This window comes from Aethalodelphis obliquidens, unplaced genomic scaffold (assembly GCF_003676395.1).
Source record: "Aethalodelphis obliquidens isolate GAN/ISIS:26980383/991018 unplaced genomic scaffold, ASM367639v1 scaffold44, whole genome shotgun sequence".
NCBI classification, from domain to species: domain Eukaryota; kingdom Metazoa; phylum Chordata; class Mammalia; order Artiodactyla; family Delphinidae; genus Aethalodelphis; species Aethalodelphis obliquidens.
In genome coordinates, this window is record NW_020837988.1 from 1,964,678 (window position 1) to 1,988,330 (window position 23,653).

Here is a 23,653-nt window from a genome sequence, read left to right on the forward strand (position 1 = left end):
GGGCCCCGCCCGGGCCCCGCGTCGCCCCGCCCCTCCTCGCTCAGCTCCGCCCCGCCCCGCCCCCTCCTGCGGGTCCCGCGGACCCAGCCGTCGACAGGGTGGGGTCCCCACTGCCGGCCTCCATTGGTCGTGAGCCCACGCCCCGGCTCACCCTTGGCCAATTGGCGACGGCTGTGGGCGGTACCGCCCTGCTGGCGACCCGCCCCCAACTCCGAAACACGGCTTGCCATTGGGAGAAGGCGCGTGACGCGAAGGCTGCAGGCCACGTGGCGGTGTTTTCACTGCCAGGGCGGCCGGGCAGAGCGGGAGGAGGGAAGGGCCAGGCAGCTGGGCCCGGCCTGCGGGCTCCGGTCCGGCGTCTGCGTCGCGGCCGCGGCAAAGCAGACCGGCGGGCGCGCTCGTTCCGACCCCACCCAGCCCCGTGTCCTGGGTAACACTCCGTCTACTAAACTTACAGTTTAGTAGAGAGCGTTGGACGCCAAAGCCCCACCCTCTCGTAGAGTCTTCAAGCTGCTTAGAAGACTGTTTCTAACAGGAGGATGCTGAGGCCAGATAGGTAGGACGTCGTCTTATCTATTGTCCGTTGAGAACTCTTACCACAGGTCAAGCACCGTGTTAACAATGTGTATTATCTCGTTGAATTCTTACAAAACTTTGGGAGGAAAGCGTAATTATGCCCAATTTAAAGAAGCTGTAACTGAAGCACAGAACTGCTAGACAATTCTGCCTAAAGTAACACAGTAAATGGTAAAATGTGGTTTTGTCTGATTTCAAAACCCGTGCACCAACGACTCGGCTAGACAGTTTTTGGCAAAACCTATCTGATCTGTAGCTGAAAAAATGAAATAAAATGGGTATAGGATGTTGTATTTTATGAAAAGGATGAAGTCTTGAAGACAGCACAGTAAAAACCTCATGTAATTCGAGGTGAATCCAAACGGTCTCTCTTCCCAAGATGAATACATGTTGCCATGTAGAATTATCAACACAACTAATGAATCAGTAGCTCTGCTAGTTTTGGATGTATATAATTACTGACAAATTTTTAATTCCTGCTTTTCAAATTTTGAGACGAAATGATATTTTATTGTTGTTGTACCAATGCATTTCAGACTGGTATAATTCAAATTTTCTATTTTGTGACAAAACTGTATATATGTATATAGGAAACTTGGACCTACAGTGGGTGAGTGAAGAGAACTGTTTCTCTTAAGCTTTTCTGGTTGACTTCTGGTTTGGGTTTTCTGAAATGCAAATATAACAGTTTCTTTTTTCAGTGCTATTATTCTTCCTCTCAACTGATGTAAAAATAGTTCAGCTAACACATCTACAGATGTTGATTGCTCTTTAGTTGATTGTGAGGTGTTGTAAAAATCATCGTAAGGGAAGGAGCCGCCGCCTGGATGCTTTAACTGTGTTATCCTTGTAACGTCTCAGCTCAGAGGTGCTTTCCCTCTCCCCTCCCAGCTCAGGCAAATGCTGCAGTCCTTTTTGTTCTATTTAGAAAGCAAAAAGTCTGACATTCTAGGTGTTAGGTTGTTGGGAGAATTACATAATGTGCGCAATAGGTTTTTAAAGTGGAAGCTGTTATTACCAAGAATTTGGACTTTATGGGGTAGAGATGGGAGCTGGTGTTAGTTTTTGAGCAGGAGAGTTTCGTGATAAAAGTAGTGTTTTAGGCAGATAAACTCGGCCAGGGTGTGTAGAGCAGATTAGAAGGGAGAAAAGCCTAGACTAATGTGAAATTTTAGGAGCAAAAAGCATGTGAGAAACTAGGCTATAGGTTGGCAGCAAGGTCGGAAAGGTTAGGACAAACCCAAGAGAGATTCTTTTCTCTTGAAATGTATTTGACATATAACTTGGTGTCAATTTAAGGTGTACAGCGTGTTGATTTCATACATTTATGTGTTGTAACATGACTGCCATTGTAGCGATAATTAGCACCTCATCACGTCATGCGAAGAGATGTTTTGAAGGGCGCTGTCCACTAGAAGGATAATGTGAGCCACAAATGTGATTAAAACTTTTCAAGACGTGTCATTTAAAATTTTCTAGGCCCCATGTTAAAAAGGGTAAAGAGAAACGGGCAAGTTAATTTTAATAATATTTAACTATTTAAATACTATTTAACATAACCCAGTACGTCAAAAATATCATTTTAGTCGGTAATCCACGTAAAATTATTCATCAGCCAGTTTGGATTATCATTATTTTTTAGCATAAATATTTAAAATCCCGTGTGTCTTTTTCACTTACGGTATATCTCAGTTCGCGCTAGCCACATTTTAGGTGCTCACGTGGTTGGTAGCTATCTTATTGCCCAGTGGACTTCTGAGAGCATAAGCCTCAGGGCACGGCGGCTGATGGGGAAGGAGGGGTGGCAGGGAAGAAGACCGGAAGACTTAAAGCTGATTCCGTGGTCAGAAGGTGCATTGTGCTGCTTTCAGAAACCAGATGTCTGGCAGGTACTTAGGAAGCTGCATTTAGTTTCAGACACATTGGGGTGGTAGAGCTGAATGCTCGTTGGAGTTAAGGTTCAGACCTAGAGATGTAGATCTGGAGGAAAACAGGTCACTTCCCAGCCCCACTTTTTCCTATGAACGATCTCCCTTGTATATTTCCTACTGGGTCAATGGTTCACATCCCCCAAGGACCCATGTGGAAATAACATCCCAGGGCTGCCTCATCTGGTTTTATTTTTCCCAAGACAATACAGAAATCTGTATTTTATGTAAATGTGTATTTATAGAAATATTTATTTCATAGAAGCCTATATTTTTACGTACACATGTTAAACGCTGACAACTAATTCTTCTTTTTAAAAAAACACTATGTGAGCCAAACTAAATACATCAGCTGGCTGGATGTGGTTTGTGGAGGGCCAGTTTATGACTTCTGTTAGAGGCAGAAGGAGCCACTTTGAGAGGTTCCCCCCCAAAAAAAAAAAAAAAAAAATCCCAGAAATCTGTTTGGATAAAAGGCCAAGGAAAAGGTTATAAATAAATTCAGAGGTGCTGAATTCATTTAATGCCAGGCTGGTTTTTCTTTTTTTAAGTCCTAGCTCGTATCTAGGTTCTATAGGAGTGGAAACTCCTGATTTGAATATCAGGCTTATGGCATCAATCCTTCCACATTCTTGGAACAGAGATTTCAAGGCTGAATATCAGAAGCAAAGGAATATTGGGGGAGGGGCAGAGAACGCACAGTTTACTGAAATGGGAACAGGATTTTGACTCTTTCTCTTTTTCCCAATTGGAATTCCTACGTGTCCATCTTTTCCCAGGCAAAATGTCCATTCTTTCTAGGGAAACACTAAGTCAGCAAAATCTTGGGAGAATCAAGCCAGGGTCTGGGAATCAAACATCCTTTGTAAGATAAAATTGCAGGCCACAATTCAGCTAATGGGAAGACTTCCTATTTGTGTAACAATCAGGTTGTAATTTAAAGATGCTGACCAGGGCATACACAGGGCATACACAGGGGAAGTTGGAAATGAGAAATCCTTTCTGATGCAACCTTCCGGTCACTCAATATGCTTGCCTGTGACACCCAACCATCTATAATTAGAGTAACTGCTAGGTGAGTGAATACTGCTCCTGGCTGCTGCTTCTTTTTATAAAATCCATTCTATTTTTATAAAATCAAGTCACAGGAAATCATCTCCTTTCTCTTCCTGTTGACGTGTTTCAACACTCTGAGTGTGAGCTGAGGAAGAGAAGAACCACAACGGAGAAGGGTGTATGGTGGTCCTTGCAGGACAGAGGAGAGGGGGAGAGGCAATAGAAAATAGGTAAGCCTTTGGGGCTGCAGAGAGGGAACGGCGACGGGTTATGATGTGAAGGGAGCTCAAGAAGTTAGCCCCACAGTTCTAAGTAGGAGAGGAGGGAACGGGCTGTAGGGTGGATTTCTGGGAAAGGAGATGGTCCCATGGGATTGGCAATCAGGAAGTCCCCAGCCAAGGGCCTGGCTGAGCAAAGGCACAACTGGGCTTTCTTGTTACTCACCGTGGGCACCATCTGTGTGGGAGAGCACGGCTGCAGTGAGTGAACAGCCCCTGGGATGTGCCTTTGTTCCCCAAACGGAACCGTTATTTCTGGGTTTTTTGCTTGAAAAAAGGGAGGGCAGGGAGCAAAAACTAACAGCCTTTCTAATATTCCTTGACTTACGTATTTCCTCTCAAGGGTAAGAAACAATGATATTTCACTGAAGAACTGGTGTCTTTGTCTTCACCCCCTCCCCGATCTGTCATATTTTGGCTTCCAGAATAATCTTCCTAAAACACCAAAGCAAATCATAAGTTCTCCATAGATAGTTGCTGGTCAACTGACATTTACAAAGACAGTAGTTTTCTATGCCTGCATTTGCAGACGTACCTTGAGCAAATGGTCTATTATTCAACACAATGTGGGGAGGTTCAACCATTGAGTTTCTGTTCCCTGGGACGTCTGAAGACCAGCTGAGATTACAGACATGGGTTCATCAGATCAGCCAATCACCCTGGCTTAAGTGTTAGAGTATCTGGAAATGGAAAACAAAGCTTTATGGAAAACTTGGCTTGAAGCCTCATACAGCTTCATTTAATGCTCACTACCTCTGTTCTGTCCAGGACATTTTATCCCCATCATGCAGCCGCGTAAACCCATCTTGAGAGACGTTGGATAAGTTTCTCAGGGTCCCAGGAGATGCTGTCTTCACTCAGTTCCCTCCACTAGATTCTCGGGTCACCATTTCATGCTGCCTCTTGCATTTCTGTAGCTCAAGGTTGGAAACAGAGCTGGAATCTGAAGCTCTACCTCATTGGCTAGAGAGGCAGGGCAGAGAGGAAAAGGACTGTGCCAAGAAGGCCATTGGTCAAGCTCAAAGGGGAGGCATGGAGTCCTGCAACTTTCCAAAAAGGTCCAAAGCTTTGCTTAACGTTTGCCAGGGTACTCCAAGTAGAGTTGGCCCTCTGTATCAGTGGATTCCGCACGCATGAATTCAACCAAACTTTGATCGAAAATATCCCCCCAAATTTAAATAAATAAGGAAATAAATTCCGGTTCCAAAAGGCGAAATTAGAATTTGCCACGTCAGTAACTATTTACACAGCACTTACATTGTATTAGGTATTGTAAGCAAGGTAGAGATGATTTGAAGTATTTAGGAGGGTGTGCCTAGGTTATGTGCAAATACTATGCCGTTTTACGTAAGGGATTTGATTTTGATATGGGGCAGGGGTCCTGGAACCAATCCCTGTGGGTACCCAGGGTCGACTGCACTAAAAACATCTTTTGCTCTCAAGCAAAATGTTAACCTGTGGGTGGGAGTGGCTAGTTGATAAATGATGCTGTAGGACTCTGGGTTTCTTCCTGGTCTAGAGAGACGGCCTAGGGAGTGGTAACCATTCCCTGGAATACTTGTCTCTAGGAAAAAGGTGATTTGCGAGGTCTTAGGACGGCAGGGCGACGGCTAGACTCCAACGATGCGTGGTGAACAGCGCCATCTAGCGGTCCACAGTATTCGGTTCCAGGCTGGTGGGTGGATTTTGAAGGAAAGACTGACTTCAGGGGAAAGATCTGGGGATTTGATTCTAAAGCTTTGGAAGAAGAGTCCCCGAGGCTCCCCATGTGTTCTTCCAAAGCCTCTTTACTGTCTGTACACCGAAAACACAGAGGCCTCACTCCCCACTTCCTGTGCTGGAGGAGACGTTTGGAAGGCGTTTGCATATTCACTCATTTGAAAAATGTTTATCAGGTGCCTATTATGTGCTTGCCAGGGTTCCAGGCCCTGGGGATGCACCACGGGACAAAATCCTTAAAAATCCCGCCCAGGGCTTCCCTGGTGGTGCAGTGGTTGACAGTCCGCCCGCCGATGCAGGGGACGCGGGTTCGTGCCCCTGTCTGGGAAGATCCCACATGCCGCAGAGCGGCTGGGCCCGTGAGCCACTGAGCCTGCGGGTCCGGAGCCTGTGCTCCGCAACAGGAGAGGCCACAACAGTGAGAGGCCCACGTACCGCAAAAAAAAAAAAAAAAAAAAAAATCCTGCCCAAAGATCTAAATAGACATCTCTCCAAAGAAGACATACAGATGACCAACAAGCACATGCAAATGTGCTCCACATCACTAATTATCAGAGAAATGCAAATCAAAACTACAATGAGGTATCACCTCACACCAGTCAGAATGGCCATCTACAAATAATAAATGCTGGAGCCGGTGTGGAGAAAAGGGAACCCTCCCACACTGCTGGTGGGACTGTAAAGTGGTAGAGACGCTAAGGAGAACAGTATGGAGGGTCCTTAAGAAACTAAAAATAGAACTACCATATGATCCAGCAATCCCACTCGTGGGCATATATCCTGAAAAACTATAATTTGAAAGGTTACATGCACCCCAATGTTCATTGCAACACTATTTACAATAGCCAAGACATGGAAGCAACCTAAATGTCCATCAACAGAGAAATGGATAAAGGTGTGGTACATATGTATTGATACAATGGAATATTACTCAGCCATTAAAAAAGGATGAAATAATGCCATTTGCAGCAACATGGATGGACCTAGAGATGATCACACTAAATGAAGTAAGCCAGACAGAGAAAGACAAATATCATATGACATCACTTATATGTGGAATCTAAAAAAAATGATACAAATGAACTTATTTACAAAACAGAAACAGACTCACAGACTTTGATAACAAACTTATGGTCACCAAAGGGGAAAGGTGGGCGGGAGGAATAAATCAGGAGTTTGGGATTAACATACGTACGCACTACTAGATATAAAATAGATAACAAGGACCTACTGTACAGCACAGGGAACTCTACTCAATATTCTGTGATAAGTTATATGGGAAGAGAATCTGAAAAAGAATGGATATATGTATATGTGTAACTGAATCACTTTGCTGCACACCTGAAACTAACACAACATTGTAAATCAACTCCAATATAAAATAAAAATTAAATTTAAAAAAATAATAAAATTTTAAAGATTTTTTTTAAAAATTAAAAAAGTTCAGCCCACATAGGCAGAAAGACCACAAAGAAAAAAATAAAGTGGAGAATACCTGAGATGGCATGAGTGCTGAGAAGAAAAATAAAGCAGTGAAAGGGCGTCTGGAAGAGTTGAGGAGGGGGTTGATTTCACGGAGAGAAAGCAGGGAAGGCCTCCCTGGAAGATTCCCTTTGAACAAAGGCCTGAAGGAGAGGTGGGAACAGTTTCCGCAGGCCCGTGGGGAAAAGCATTCTGGGCAGAGGGAAGGGAAGTGCTCACGAAACACGGTGGAGGCCAGGGTGGTTGGAACAGAGAGAGGAGGGGGCAGAATCCGTAGGCAAAGAGGTCAGAGTGGAAGTGCTCGGGGTGTGGGAGAAGTGCGGAAAACCACTGGACGTTCTGACGTACATTTGAACAGAATCACGCAGCTGTGTTGGAATAAATGGCCGGCATCTTGGGAGACTCGCAAGTCACCTTAGTGTGTTCAAAGCTCCCGAAAGCCCAGTATTGTGTTTATTTACCATTGTTTCACAGGCTTATTTAGATCTCTCGTTTTCCAGGAACACTCACTAACTTGTGGGGCTTGAGAAAGTAAAAATCAGCCCCGACAAGCCGGCCCAGATGTTCCCGGTAGTCATAAACACGTCCAGTGCGAGGCCACAGCGCAGCTGCAAAGTGCCTGTGAGTGGCTCCTGTGTTCTTATCACTGCCTTCCCCAGAGGTGCTTTGTTCTTCTCACCCCCGGGACAGAGATTTTGGAGATACCCAATGGTTAGAGCACGCCGCTTCAGGACCACCTCCAGCCCTGACCTGACTCCTGTTTCCCCTGCGCTTCCCACCTCGGCACGAACCCAGGTCCTACAGAAGCCCCTTCCCACACAGCCTCTTACTGAGACACCCCATCTGGTGTACACCTGCCCTTGCTGCAGTAAGTGAATAAAACCAACACTGACTGGGCGAACCTGGAGGTCTTTACCCCGAACGGTTAGCAGACCCCAGTGTTTTGTAGAGTAAAGTTGGAGAAAAGCTGGACAAAACGATGACTTCCTACAGTGAAGTTCCTCGAATCTGAAGCTGAAGTGTCGCATCCCACCTGAAATGTCCTGTGTGCTCGTTGGAAAACAGTGCGCGGTCAATGAAAGGGTTGAGGACCGTCAACTAGTTTAAAATTTTGTCAAATACTTTAGAAATAGTGAGTGGGTATTCTTTTCATTAGTTGTCTCTTGTCTGTCCGGTCCTTCCTGCTGCTGACATTTTTGGCTGAATATTTGTGCTACAGACCCTCTTGGCTTGACTGGGGGCTTCATACTCACCCCTCCTACCCGGGGCTTTTTTCAGACAACACTCGGATGTCCAGAGAAAGAGCAGAGTGGTTCTAGGCAAACACGTCCACGTCCACACCTGAGTCACAGGGAGAGTGTACGCAAAGGTGATTCGCAAAATCGGGCTTGCGCCTTGGAAAGCTCATTGCAGAAGTCGAGGATGGAGCAGAGGCAGAGATCAGGCTGGAGGCTGGTCCATCAATCCCAGCTTGAGGTGATGAGACCTGAACTCAGGTGACAGCTCGGGGTGGGCGGGGGGGTAGCAGTTTCAGGACTCAGTGGCCTATTAGACCAGATGCTGGTGTCCATTGTGACAGCACCAAAGTTTCGTTGTTCTTTTCCCATACTTTTTCTGCTTTTGGTAAAATGGTCATTTATGTTTTCTCTGATCTTAGGTTAATGGGGTGAACTACATTGATTAATTTTTTTTAATTGAGGTGAAAGTCACATTCGGTTAACCCTTTTGTTAGTTTGCAGCACCATTTATTATCTGGTCATAGTATTTGGGTATATTACTAGACATAGATTTAACACCGTTGTGACTTCTCTTGAGACAGAACAACCCCAAAAGAAAAGTTCAAAATGTGCAAGAGCGATAAATACCAAACTTTCTGATCTACAAATGTGCACATATAAAATGCCAGCCATGTCTGGAATCATCCAGCGACCACATGTTCACGGCTAGGTGTCTGGTGTTGGCAGTGCTGATTGTCGGAACATGTCACATGCGTTGGCCCCAATTATTTTTATGTCATTTACCAAACATGTTTGCAGAGACGGGACAGCCTGGGGTCCCTGGGGGGTGAAAGCCCTTCGTTTTACAAGCAGGAACCCCAAGCCGCTGGCTGCTCTGGTGAGCCTGAAGTCGTCACTGTCTTCATGCTTTGGTGACAATCAAATGTCAACAGCCTCTGGCAACCAGGGCGGGACAAGACTGCAGCTTGGGTCGAATGTGTCTGGATCCATCCTGTTGACCCTAAACATGGAATTTTCTTCCATTTTCTCCATTTCTTCCATTTTCTCCATGTCGCAATCATCTGGTCCCGCAGACTGCTCCGGCATGACCACGTGGATAGCAGTAAATTCATCTTGTGTCCGTTTCCACAGGTTTCCATTCCTCTTGCTGCATTAGATCTGCCAGCTGCAGCGTGTGTGGCCAAGATCTCGTGATAAAACTGCACATCACAGCCCTGAGTGTGCAGCACTCAGTTAAGCAGCTGCTCTAAGGCCCTGTTTGGGGGAGGAGACTGAGTAGTGTAATTGATCGCATCACTTCTATTGGGCTGATCTGCAGATACATTCAGCAAGGAGTTGTTCTGGTGTGGGCGAAAGCAGGACAAAGCAGTCCCATGAATCTGCTCTCAGAGAGCGGGGTCGGGGGAGTGGGGGGCTTGGGCTCCCCTTGTAACCTCGGGCTAATTCTTGCTTCTTGAGTTGATCTTCAAAAACCACAAACTGCTCCCATTCGAGCTTCTGCTGGCACATCTGAGCAGTTTGCTTCCTTTCTGTCTCTGTCAATCTCAGAGGTGTCAGTTTTTCGGAAAATTTCAGCTTTTTCTATTTGTTTTGCTTTGCAAATATTCTTGATGTTCCATGTTATATTTCTTTAAAAGGTCCCTTTTCAATTCATCTGTCCTTGGGAATGCAATCTCCTTCAGTTTCTTCATAATATCCTGCTTCTCAGGTACTCCACAGTTGCTGGTAATTTTAATACCTGGGAAGCCTTCCTACAAACAAGATAATAAATTGATTACAAAGAACAAAGGCATTTGCCAAGTTTCCTTCCTTCAAATACACAAATGCCATCCTCTCCACCTCTATTCCAGATATCAAGTAGTGGCCCCTCCCAACAGACATGGAAAACAAACTTAACGTTACCAAAGGGGAAGGAAGGGAGGGGATAAATTAGGAGATTGGGATTGACGTGTACGCACTACTATATATAAAACAGATAACTAATAAGGACCTACTGTAGAGCACAGGGAACTATACTCAACGTTTTGTAATAACCTATAATGGAAAAGAATCTGAAACAGGATAGATATATATATGTATGTATGTATTACTGAATCACTTTGCTGTACACCTGAAACTAATACAATATTGTAAATCAACTATACTCCAATAAAAAAAAATAATTACCAAAAAAAAGTAGTGGCCTGGAGCGATATTTTCTTTGATGGTAACATTACAACCAAGGTTGCTCAGAACATGGACTCACTCTTCTGGGCTGAGGGAAACATCTTATTGTGAGGCATACATAGCAGCTACTTCTTCCCCAGAATTCACAGAAAATTTCTGATCCATGTTGTCCTGTCTAAAAAATGAAGGTGTTCACTGTTTCTTCTCAATTATGTCATCATATTACTTCAATCTAATTAGAGATCTAGTGGGCCATAAGAGCTAGATAACCCATTTATTAGAAAAGGATGTAACTCAGGAACAGGCAGATGGAAGAGATGCTTCAGGCGAGGGATGTGGGAAGGGGCTCAGAGCTCCCCTGCCCTTTCCACACGCTACGCTCCCAGCACCTCAACGTGCTCACCAACCTGGAAGCTCCAAAATTAACCTTTTTAAAGTGAACATTTCAGTGGCATTTAGTACATTCACATTACTGTGCAACATCCCTTGTATCCAGTTCTGGAACATTCCACTGCTCCAAAAGAGAACTCTGGACCCATTAGGCAGTTACTTCCTATCCTCCCTGCCCCCATCTCCTGGCCATTGCCAGCCTGTTTTCTGTTTCTATGGAATTACCAATTCTGAATATTTCACATAAATGGGGGTCCTACCTATGTGACCTTCTGTGTCTGACCTCTTTCACTGAGCATAATACTTTCAAGGCTCATTCATGTTGGAGCATGTACAGCATTTCATTTATTTTAATGGCTGAATGATATTCCGTTGAATGTATATACCATAATTTGTTCATCCATTCATCAGCTGATGGACACTTGAGTTGTTTCCACCTCTTGGCTATTGTGAATAGTGCTACTCTGAATATGTGTGTACATGTAATTATTTGAGTACCTGTTTTGAATTCTCTCGGGTATAGACCTAGGAGTGGAGTTGCTGGGTTATGTGATAATTCTATGTTTAAATTTTTGAGGAACTGCCAAACTATTTTCCACAGATGTGGAACCATTTGACAGTCCATAGCAATGTACGAGGGCTCCAATTTCTCCACGTCCTTGCCAACACTTGTTATTCTCTGTTTTTTTTCATTACTGTAGCAGGCCCCGTGGATGTGAAAAAAACTGAAGTTTTGTGCCGTGTCTGCACAATTGCAAACACCTGGGACGTCCAAGTAGTGCTGGATCCCCCAGCTGAGCCAAAGCTGCACTATATTCTCAAGTTTCCCACATCTGTTCTGGGTCACACTCTGGGCAACAAAGCTTTGTGTCACATAGAAAGTCGTTCAGCCTCAACACATAAATTCAAATGTGAATCCACGGGGCCAAGTCAAGGGACCAATATCTGAAGCAGATCCTGCGCTGCCACCTCTGGCCTGTTCTTTCCATTCTGATCTTTTATTCTCCAGGTAAATCCTCTTGATGCACCACTGATTCTCCAGGTATGCTGGGATGCACTCCTCAGATAAGCTGGGGTATGGTTGCACCCCGGCTTTTGTTCAGCCCAGGGATCTCTGCTCTGTAGGTTTCTTGTTAGGGTGGAAAGTAGTGCCAATCACAGCTGATACAGGAGGACAAATTGCTTTGGGAACCAGAGCCTTTGGTTCCTTTGACTGTAAAGATGCTGCGTGACATCAAAGAAGGAACGTCTTAGAGGTAGCTACTACCTGTATCCCAGGCATAGGGTAGAAATATGGGATGGAGAGAGAGAGAGAGAGAGAGAGAGAGAGAGAGAACCAGCTCATTGGTGAAGGGGTAGTGGCTGAAGCCATGAGATCAGGTAACGTGTAATGGAACATGTGTCAGTTGGTGAAGAACTGGAATGAAATGTCCTGGTGTGATGTTTGGAGTATTCCTTTAATTTTAGTTACACTATCAGGAGGGAGGCTGGCTTGCGTGCTGAGCTGGTCAGGGCAGCTCTAAGTCACACATTGCTGATGAGTGAGCACCTCTGTTATAAATGGAAATGTGAACTGTCAAGCGCTCCTAGGCTGAAACTACGTGCTACACAGGATCGCCTGTTTTCCTTATTGATTGCAAATAGATGCAGGGAATAAAAAGCTGGTGTGTTTTCCAAAAACACGACTGAGAGTTTTTTTTTAAACTGAAGTGGGTGTGATTTAGACATTTCATGATTTCTCTGACACCAGAAACATCCTTTGGTGGGGTTCTAATTTCTTATGGAAGTTTGGTTCCAGAAGCTATTTAAGAGCCTAAAGGAAAGACATCAAGTGGATAAGATGTATCTTAAAATATTGAAAGTGGCAATTTCCTAGGTCCTCAGTTCTTCCCTTTCTGGTCTCTCCCCAGGGATCTGCTACCACACTTGGCGGTTTAAGTCAGCCTCTATCTACAGTTGACCGTGGTCTGACCTCACTCTCTGGAATGCTCTGCCTGCCTCTGATTTTCACGGCATGTCAACATGCACTCCGATGGCATTCCTGACGATGGCATTCCTGACGGGGGATCTCTTTCTCCCGAGCTCTTGAAAGAATCCTGCTTCAGCGACTCCCAGGGAATGGTGGGAGAGGTGTTTTTTAAAAAGAGATTTGTCACACACCAAGGACAGCAGTCATTTACTTTGCACCCTTTTATGCATGGACTATTTGCATGGTAGGCTGTTCATTTCCATTCTCCTATTCTCCCAATCCATGAACATAGTATAGATTCTGAGGTCTTCTTGACCCAGGTCTGAAATTTCTCATGAACACATAGCCCAATGCATTACACCCCCCAGGGATTCTTATCACATTAGCCTGTGTATTTCCTTCAGAGCAGTTATCACAACCTGAAATTATCTTGTTTGTTTATTTGTTTACATGTTTACTGTCTATCTGCTCCATCTAGAAGGTAAGCTCCATGAGAGCAGGGTCTTCTCCCAGCATCTAGAGCAATGCTTGACCCCATAGTATGAGCTCATGAAATATTTGTTGAATGACTGACTTACAGAATCAATAATTTTAAAATCATATAAAACTTATTAATTAAATTTATAAATTAAAGTTAAACTTTCCATTAACTCATCATCAGTATCTTTTCTTGTCTCTCTTAAACAATGATATTGTCCAAATTTAATTGGTATTATGACCAAATGTCAATTAACTATATTAGTGGCTCTCAAATTTTTGGATTCCCTTGACACTCAACAATTATTGAGGGCTCCAAAGGGCTATTGTTTGTGTGGGTTTTATCTATCATTATTTGGTGCAATAGAAATGAAAACTGAGAAGAGTTCAAAATATTTATTAATTCATTCATTACAAAATAATAAACCCATCATATATTGACATTAGTACCATATTTTTTTCTGTTTCCAAAACAAACAAAAAATGGGGAAGAGGGGCTTTGTTCTACATTTTTACAAATCTCTTTAATGTCTGGCTTAATAGAAGACAGCTGGATTATCATAGCTGCTTCTGCATTCAGCGTGTGGTGACATCACATATCGTGTAGCCTTCAGCAAACCCCACTGTGCACTTATGAGAGAACAAGAGTGAAAACGGTGAGTCATTCCTTGGTATTATTCTGAAAATAGTTTTGAGTTCACAGGTGCCTCAAGAGATTCTTGAGTGGCCCCAGGGATCCTTGAAGCACATTTTGAGAACAAATGAACAATATTCATGGAAAGGAATACTTTTCTTTGCCTCAAAACCCCTGAGTTTTCCTATTTGCTTAAATAAATAAATAAAACATTTAAAGTGTCTTTTTTAAAAAGTTACAAAATCCAAGTCAGATTTATTTCTATGGATTTCCATTTTCATGGAATATCCTTTTCCTTGCCCTCACTATCAGTCTGTACGTGTCCCTAGATCAGAAGTGGGCCATATACGGGTCTTGTTTTTGTATCCATTCAGCCAGTCTGTGTCTTTTGGTTGGAGCATTTAATCCATTTACATTTAAGGTAATTATCGATGTGTATGTTCTTGGTGCCGTGTGTCGATTGTTTGGGATTTGTTTTTGTAGGTTGGATTTATTTCTATAATGAAAGGATGGTTTCACATTCAAAGATCAGTGAATACACTTAATGCAATTTTAACATATTAACGGACAGAGTAGGGGAACATAATCCTCTCGATAGATCTTCTGGTCGATTGATAATTTCCAATTCATTCAGGATACAAATTCTCAGCTAGCTAGGAATAGAAGGGAATTTCCTTAACCTAATAGAAAGTACCTACCAAAAACTTCCAACAAATAGCATACTTACAGTATAAACATGGCAAGAATTTCCTAGGAGTCAGGCCTGCATGCCCTGGGCATAGCATGAAGCATTTCCTCTAAATTCTGCTTTAGCTTCAGCCCAGCCATTTCGATACGTATTCTTGTCATCCTGCTCGTGTCAAAACATGTTCTAATTTCCATTATGGTCATATATATGCATGCATGTGTATACATGTACATAAATATTTAAAGGAATGCTAAAAATTTTACTTTTTTAGTATTTATATATGTATATATATATATTTTAGGAATACTGAAAAATTTCTAAGCATGTCAAGTTTTTATTTGTTGTTGCTATCTTTAAAGTGGATTTCAAATTTTACAGAGAATATGATAATGTCATGTTCATTTGGGGGTCGCTTGGTTTTCTTCTAGCTTAATGCATCTGTGTATGTGTGTGCGCGCGTGTGTGTATGTGTGTGTGTGTGTGTGTGTGTGTGGCCTGGTCAATTCTGGTAAATGTTTTATAGCATTTAAAAATAATCTGAGTGCACTAATTGTTGGGTCCAGAGATCTCTCCATATGTTCATCAGATCAATCTTTGAAATTGCTCAAACCTTGTATTTTCTTGCTAATATTTTGGGTTGCTTGATCCGACAAATACTAGGAGACAGGATGTGAAAAAATCACTTGCTATGGCTGTAAATTGTCATCACATTCCATTTAGCATTACCAGGTATCTGTCGCCCAAAGGACTTGTGGACATCTAGTCTGTCACATTGGGGAAAGTAGAAGTCTCTTTTCTCCCTGCTTGATTATAAGAGAGATTTTTGGGGGAGAATAGATAATATATGCACATGGTTCCGAATTTAAAAGTACAGAAAGACATGTAGAACCCCAGTCTCTCTCCCTGGGGGCATCTAGTCTTACCCATTTCTTGTGAATCCTTCCAGAGATTGCCTGTCTGTCTGCCTTTCTCCATGTCTAACATAGTCATTACCACTTACAGTATAGATGGTTCTCTGCCTTGTTTATATTTTTTATTACTTTAAAAAACTTTTATTTTTTTATATTAATTTTATTCTATTTTATTTATTTATTTGGTTGCACCGGGTCTTAGTTGAGGCTCGCAGGCTCCTTAGTTGTGACATGCGAACTCTTAGCTGCAGTATGTGGGACCTAGTTCCCTGACCAGGGATGGAACCCGGGCCCCCTGCATTGAGAGCGTGGAATCTTAACCACTGCACCACCAGGGAAGTCCCTCTACCTTGTTTTTAATCCTTTAGGGATGTTCAGTGAAAAAAATCTCACCGTATTTGCCTCATCTTTTGAATGGCTGCTTTTTCCATTGTGAGAAAAAAATATATTTTTATATATTATATACGTTATTATATGTCTTGTATCTTATATGTTTTTTTTTTTTTTTTTTTTTTTTTTTTTTGCGGTACGCAGGCCTCTCACTGTTGTGGCCTCTCCGGTTGCGGAGCACAGGCTCCGGACGCGCAGGCCCAGCGGCCATGGCTCACAGGCCCAGCTGCTCCGCGGCACGTGGGATCTTCCCGGACCGGGGCACAAACCCGCGTCCCCTGCATCGACAGGCGGACTCTCAACCACTGCGCCACCAGGGAAGCCCCTTATATGTATTATTTAACTATCTCCCATTAACGGCTCTTTGTAGTGTTTCTAATGAATATTCTTGCACCTACGTCATTCCTGTGTGTATCTGGAGAAAGCATTTCTATGATATGAGCATATCAAAGGCATGAACATCTTAAGGTTTTCTGGACGACTGGCCAATTGTCTCAACATCATTTATTGGGTAGTTCATTTTCCCCTCATCTATTTGAAATGCTGTCTTTATTGTAAGTGAAATTTCTATATGTTTGAGTCTATTTTGATATTTTTCTATTCTGAGCCCCTAATATGTGTGTTTGTGTGTGTTTGTGTGTGTTTGTGTGTGGGTATCGATGGGCCGTGCTTGGTAATAAATTAATATCTGGAGTAGCAGTCCCCCCTCATTATTTGCTAGACTATTGTTAATTTTTCCAAACGAGCCTTAGAATTAGTTTGTTTACTTTTGCAAAACAAAATCAAAACATAAAACTATCAAACTTTGTGGGTTTTATTAGTTAAGTTTAGGAATTTATTTAGGGGTCATCAACACTGCTGTGATGCTGCAGAACAATGAGACGCTTTCCATTTGTTCAAAGCTGCCGTGGGGCCCTTCAGGGGTGTTTCTAGTTTTCTCCATGTGGATCTGTCGTGCTTCTTGTTAAATTGATCTGCAGGTCCTTCATGTCTTTGTCACGCAGCTTCATACATTTTCAGGCCATGTGGTTAAGGATGTACCAGTACAGAATTATTACCTCTTCTCTTTTTTTTTGCTCTTTTATCATTATGTAATATATCTCTATTTCTAATACTATCTTTTTGTCTTAACTACTGTATTTTTCTCCAATATTAATAGAGCTGTATTAGGTTTTTTTTGACTAGTATTTACCTAATATATCTTTTTCCCATTTTTGGCTTTCAACTTTTTAGTGTTATTTTTAGGTATACCTCTTTTTTATTGAGATGTAATTGAGATATAACATATATTTTTATTTATTTTATTTTTTTATCAACGTATAGTTGATTTACAATGTTGTGTTAATTTCTGCTGTACAGCAAAGTGACTCAGTTACACACACACACACACACACACACACACACACACACACTATATACTGATATATATATGTACATTCTTTTTCATGTTCTTTTCCACTATGGTTTATCCCAGGATACTGAATATAGTTCCCTGTGCTCTACAGTAGGGCCTTGTTGTTTATCCATCCTCTATATAATAGTTTAGCATCTGTTAATCCCAAACTCCCACTCCATCCCTCCCCCAACCCCCTCCCCCTTGGCAACCACAAGTCTGTTTCTCTCTGTCTGTGAGTCTGTTTCTGTTTTGTAGATACGTTCATTTGTGTCATATTTTAGATTCCACATGTAAGTGATATCATATGATATTTGTCTTTCTCTGTCTGACTTACTTCACTTAGTCTGATCATCTCTAGGTCTATATCCACATTATATTAGTTTCAAGTATACAGCATGATTTGATATTTGTATATATTACAAAATGATCACCACAGTAGGTCTAGTTAACATCCATCACCACACAGAGTCACAAAATTTTTTCTGTGTGTGATGAGAACTTTTAAGACCTACTTTCTTAGCAACTTCCAAATGTGCACTAGAGCGCTGTTAATTATAATGGCCATGCTGGACAGTACACTCCGCATTTATCTTATAACTGGAAGTTTGTACCTCTTGATTCCCTCTATCCATTTTGCCTGGTTGGGCAACCACCAGTCTGTGCTCTGTATCGATGAGTGTTTTGTTTTTGTTTTTTTTAGATTCCACATATAGTGACATCATACAGCATTTATCTTTTTCTGTCTGACTTTTTTCACTCAGCATAATGCCCTAAGGGTCCATCCATGTTGTAGCAAATGGAAAGATTTTCTTCCTTTTTATGGTTAAATAATATTCCTTGTTTTCCTCTTTTAAAAAAATTTTAAATTGAAGTATAGTTGATGTGCAGTAATGTTATATAAGTTATAGGTGCACAATATAGTGTTTCACAATTTTTAAAGGTTATACTCCATTTCTAGTTATTATAAAATATTGGCTCTATTCCCTGTGTTGTACAATATATTCTTATAGCTTATTTTATACCTAATAGTTTGTACCTCTTTATCCCCTATCCCTATCTTGCCCCTCCCCCCTTCAGTCTCCCCACTGGTAACCACTAGTTTGTTCTCTATATCTGTGAGTCTGTTTCTTTTTTGTTATACTCACTAGTTTGCTGCATTTTTTTAGATTCCACACATAAGTGGTATCATACAGTATTTGTCTTTCTCTGTTAATATTCCTTATTTTCTTTATCCACCTCCATGGATAGATTCTTAGGTTGCTTCCATGTCTTGGCTATTGTAAATAATGCTGCAATGACCATGGGGGTGCAGATATCTCTTCAAGGTAGTGTCCTCATTTCCTTTGGATGTACACTCAGAAGTGTAATTGCTGGATCATAAGGTAGTTTTATTTTTAATTTCTTGAGGAAGCTCCATATTGTTTTCCATAGTGGCTGCACCACTTCACCCCACAGATAACATGATTCTGGGACTATTTAAAAGGTTAATCGATCAGTTCAAGAGTTCCCAGACAACCCAGCTACTATACATTTGAGGCCCAAATCCACTTGAGGCTGGAGGTTTCAGGGGAAATTTTCTATTTTACCTAGAACTCAGAGGAAGACAAGCATTGTCTTTCTGAGCTAATGGATAGTTTCTCTCCCTTTTACAGTGCGGGTAGACCTTCAAAGACCTCGCTTTTATGCAGGGGTCTTAGTTTCAGTTCCCTGCCTCATGTAGGTCTGAGGCTTCACCTCCCATTTCTGTGTAGGCTATGCAATCTAAGCCCGCTGTTTACCGGGTCTAAAAGCCTGTCTCTCCCTGCATCAGCTCGCCCCCTTCCAGGTCTGCTCTTTCTGTTTGTACTTTTTTTTTTTTTTTCCTTCGGTATGCGGGCCTCTCACTGCTGTGGCCTCTCCCATTGCAGAGCACAGGCTCCGGACGCGCAGGCTCAGCGGCCATGGCTCACGGGCCCAGCCACTCCGCAGCATGTGGGATATTCCCGGACCGGGGCACGAACCCGTGTCCCCTGCATCGGCAGGCGGACTCTCAACCACTGTGCCACCAGGGAAGCCCTGTTTGTACTTTTTATTTGCCATGTTTGCCTGTGTCATGTTTTGGCTCCTGAGGTTTCCCTGTCCTTATTGAGAACTTAGTCATACATTAAAAACTTTGTTATATGGGATCCAAAATTTCTGGGTGATGATAATCAGAAACTTTCCCTTTTATCGTAAACTTCCATCTCAATAGTTACTCATCCATCCAGCCATTCATTCATTTATTCATGTGCCTAATACGTGCCAGGCACTGGCGGTACAAAGATGACAAGAATACATAAAACCCCAGGGGTTAAGAATCTGCCTGCCAAAGCAGGGGACACAGGTTCGAGCCCTGGTCCGGGAAGATCCCACATGCTGCGGAGCAACTAAGCCCGTGCGCCCCAACTACTGAGCCTGCACTCTAGAGCCCGCGAGTCACAACTACTGAAGCCTGCGCACCTAGCACCCGTGCTCCACAACAAGAGAAGCCACCGCAATGAGAAGCCCACGCACCACAACAAAGAGTAGCCCCTGCTCGCCTCAACTAGAGAAAACCCACGCGCAGTAAAACAAAGACCCAATGCAGCCAAAAAATAAATTTAAAAAACCCCAAAAAACCCAGCGTCACCACACACACACACACACACACACACACACACACACACACACGGTCACTATATTAGTTGATGGCTGTGTTAATTAGCTTGATTGTTTAATCATTATATAAGGCATACTTACAGCAAAACATCACATTGTACACCTTAAAAATATGCAATTTTTAAATTTGTCAATCATACCTCAATGCAGCTGGGGAAAAAGAGACCATAGAAGCTTGAGTTGACGACGAAAACTTTTCGGAGGGGGCGGAACTTAAGGTGAATCGTGAAGATTAAGGGAAAAGAGACTGAGGTGTATTGAGCGCTCACTGTGGCCGGCGCTGTTCTAGGTGCCGAGGTACAAAATGCGAGAGAAGCTCTACCTTTAAGGACTTTCTAAATGAGAAGAGCCAGAGATGGTTGAGGAAATAGGTCCTGGCAGTGTGGCATGGGCCATGTGCTCCAGTGGGGAGGCATAGACTGCCAGGGGAGCAGAGAAGAGGTCTTCAAGGAGATGTTTAAGTTGAATTTTGAAAAATGAGTGGCCATTTGCAGGATGAAGCCATAATGAAAGAGACTAACAGTTTTGACTGCATACAATTGAAAATTTACATATGAAAATAATAATGGTTGATATTTATTGAGCATTTACTATGTGCCAGCTATAGGTTTTTCAGCATTGTGCTTTATCAGGTTGAGGATGCTCTACTTGGGTCAGTTTTAGAAGCTCATCAACTTAGATAGAAAGGGCTGATCATCAGAATAGTGTCCTCCAATAGAGAACAGAATTGTGGTTGCCAAGGGAGAGAGGGGGTGGGGGAGGGACGGATTTGGAGTTGGGATTAGCAGATGCAAACTATTATATATAGGATGGATAAACAACAAGGTTCTACTGTAGAGCACAGGAAACTAGATTCAATATCCTGAGATAAACCATAATGGAAAAGAATATGAAAAAGGACGTATGTATATTATAAGTGAATCACTTTGCTGTCCAGCAGAAATTAGCCCAGCATTGTAAATCAACTCTACTTTAATAAAATAAATTTAAAAAGAAGAGAATAGTGTCCTTCACCAGAATGCAGCAAAGCACTAACAAATTAGTGGTCTAGTGTGTAAGAGACTGCTGAAATGTATTAAGACATCACAGATACATCTGTTTTGCCAAGGACTCAAAGAGCAGCCTGAACTTTTATGATTTGCTGGATTCATGGGCAGATGATGGGCTGCCTTTCTGCTAATTAGATTATTTTACCCACCAAATCGTCGTGGAGAAATCCTGGGAAGAGCAGTAGCGTATGCACACAGTACTATTTGCCTAGAGGCAAAGGTAAGCTCAACAGAGAAGGAGAGTGGGAGACCATGACCAACTTCATTTCCACAAAGAGTTGGATGCCGGGTGACCTCTTAAACCAGCTATTGCTGTCTGCACCAGGATATCATCGTAGACCTTGGAGCGACTGCGTGTCCGTGGATTATGTTGTATTAATACAGCAGTGGGTTCGCTTTGTGAAAGAGGGGGGGCAGAGTAAAAGGGAGAAGACATCTGTTACTTCTAGTGAGTTAAGCCTTCTAAAAATTATTTCCTTTTTAGTGACCACTTGTTCTTCTGACCCTTTGATCTTTTACTCTGGATATAGGGCCTTTTCAACTCCCCCACTTTTTCCTCCCTGTGTTTGTAAAATGGTGATAATGCCTGAACCACAGAAAGAGAGACTTCACTTTGCATCCACATGCTTTTGGAGATGAGAGGTTGTGGGGATAAAGGAAGAAACCTTCTGATTCTTCTTGCAAAGACAGAAGCACTTCATTCGCAAAAATTGTGTTCATTCCATTGATTCTCAGGAAACACTCTTGAAGCTCCGCGATCAAGTCCGACGTATTTAGTGATTCAGTGAACAGCTGACTGATCAGCATGAGAGAAAAGATCCTCTCAGGAACCAGCCAACTTTGCAATCGATTTCGCCTTCGTCAGGCTGACGTTGGGACTGGGCAGAGAAGACCCCGTGAGGTTTTGAAATGTCTTCGTGAGTATGGAGTCTTGGGACCGTCAGTGGCTTTCCAGGGGACTGTGCTGTGAAGGTCACTGGGCCGACGTCTGCTATGATGTCAGGAGATGCACGCTCTTGATTTTAAGATGATGCTTCTCTGTTTTCCTCTATCTCTTCCTCTTCCTCTCTCCTCCCTTCCTTCCCCCCTTTCTCCTCTTCCTTCTCCTCTTTTTCTTTCTTCTTCTTTTAAATAAGAGTTCCCCCTCCCTCTTCATTTCTAAGGATAAATTATGCTCACCGTGGAAAGCAACAACACGGTATGGCTATTGCTCCAGGATACAGCTTGAGTTAGAAATCTGGTCCCATTGTTGACGAGCTGTCAGCTTGCAGAAGTCACTCATCTGCTCCACCCCAGTTATCCGGGTGTTAATGGTGTACTCAGGCTAGTTACAGCCCAGAGCTGATGTCATATGGATTTCACCAGATGTTCATGTTCACACATATGTGCCAGGCACACAGCGAGAGCTCCAAATATTGTGCTATTAATTAAAAATCCAAAAAACACAGACAACTAAAGCTACCTGTAATTCGATGGCTGGGAAATACATTTTACCTGCAGGTACACTTTTACCGTCTAAGGTTTTCAGATGAAGGTCAGCCAAATGAGTTAATGAATATTTATTTAGCCAGACACTCTGCTATGTAGTTACAGCTTAGTCAACGTTCTCTGACTTTCTCCTGAGCTAATCATCTTTCTAGTAGTCACTCATTCATCACACTCTTTCAAAGGTATTTTTAGCACTTTTTGTGTACCAGATGCTACTCTAAGTATTGGAGACACAACAGGGATCAAAGCAAAAACTTGGCTCTGGTGAAACTTACATTTCTGTGTGTGTGAGAGAGAAAAAGGGGGGAGAGACTAAACAAACTAGCAAAATGTATATAATAGGTCATACGGTGGTAAATATGGAGTAATTGTGTGTAGGATAGGCTTCGTGTTGGAGGTGGGTGGAAGGTTGCATTTGGAATAAGACAGTCAGCTGGCGTGTGAGCACGGACCAAAGGAGCTGGGGCTCGAGCCCTGAGGCTGGGGGGGTAGCTCAGCGTTTCAGGTGGACGGAACAGCCAGCACCGAGGAGTATCTGCCTCGTTTGAGCAGCAGCAAGGACGACGACGATGTGGCCGGAGGGTGTGCAGGCGGGAAAGCAGAGGGCTGAGATGAGAGGGCCGTGCAGGCCGCTGTGAGCCTTCTCTGCCCCATTTCCAACCTCACTGGCCTGAGACCTGCTTTGACCAGTGAAACGCGAGAGGAACCGATATGGGTCTTTCCTCTACAGAAGCTTCAGGACCTAAAACTTCTGTCCCGCTGCCAGGATGTTCTAGAAAGAGGCCACTTTTAAAAACTGAGATCTGGTGTGAAGATAATATGGAACCATATTTCGGGCCACCTGGTAGATTTGTAGTGTGAGTGAGAAATAAACTTTCATATGGCTCTTTTTCCAGGCTGTTTCTGGATTGGGCTTGTCCTGAAGTTGCATTTGCAAAGCACTTTGTATAGCATTTTTAAAAGTTATATTGTCTGTACCCAAAAACGAAGTGGGGAGAAGCTCCTGGAATCAGTGGGCCCTCCCCTTGCCCCTCCCCTGCTTTCTGCAGCCAAGCCTGGGGGGTCATAGCCTCCATTACGTCAAAAGCAGCCCAATTTGTCTCCCTGCCAGACTCTTCCCACACTGAAGCCAAAGTAACATT

At 43.0% G+C, this 23,653-nt stretch overlaps 1 long non-coding RNA gene and 1 pseudogene across 1 annotated transcript; one reads left to right on the plus strand and one right to left on the minus strand.

Annotated features, from left to right (window-relative positions):
• Positions 1–142: 142 nt before the first annotated feature.
• Positions 143–22,787, plus strand: LOC113606368 (uncharacterized). Its single transcript, XR_003427503.1, has 4 exons — positions 143–556; positions 12,744–13,046; positions 13,823–13,935; positions 21,759–22,787. It is a non-coding gene; the product is annotated as an uncharacterized LOC113606368 (long non-coding RNA).
• LOC113606367 (AMSH-like protease) lies at positions 8,621–10,608 on the minus strand (annotated as a pseudogene).
• Positions 22,788–23,653: the final 866 nt, after the last annotated feature.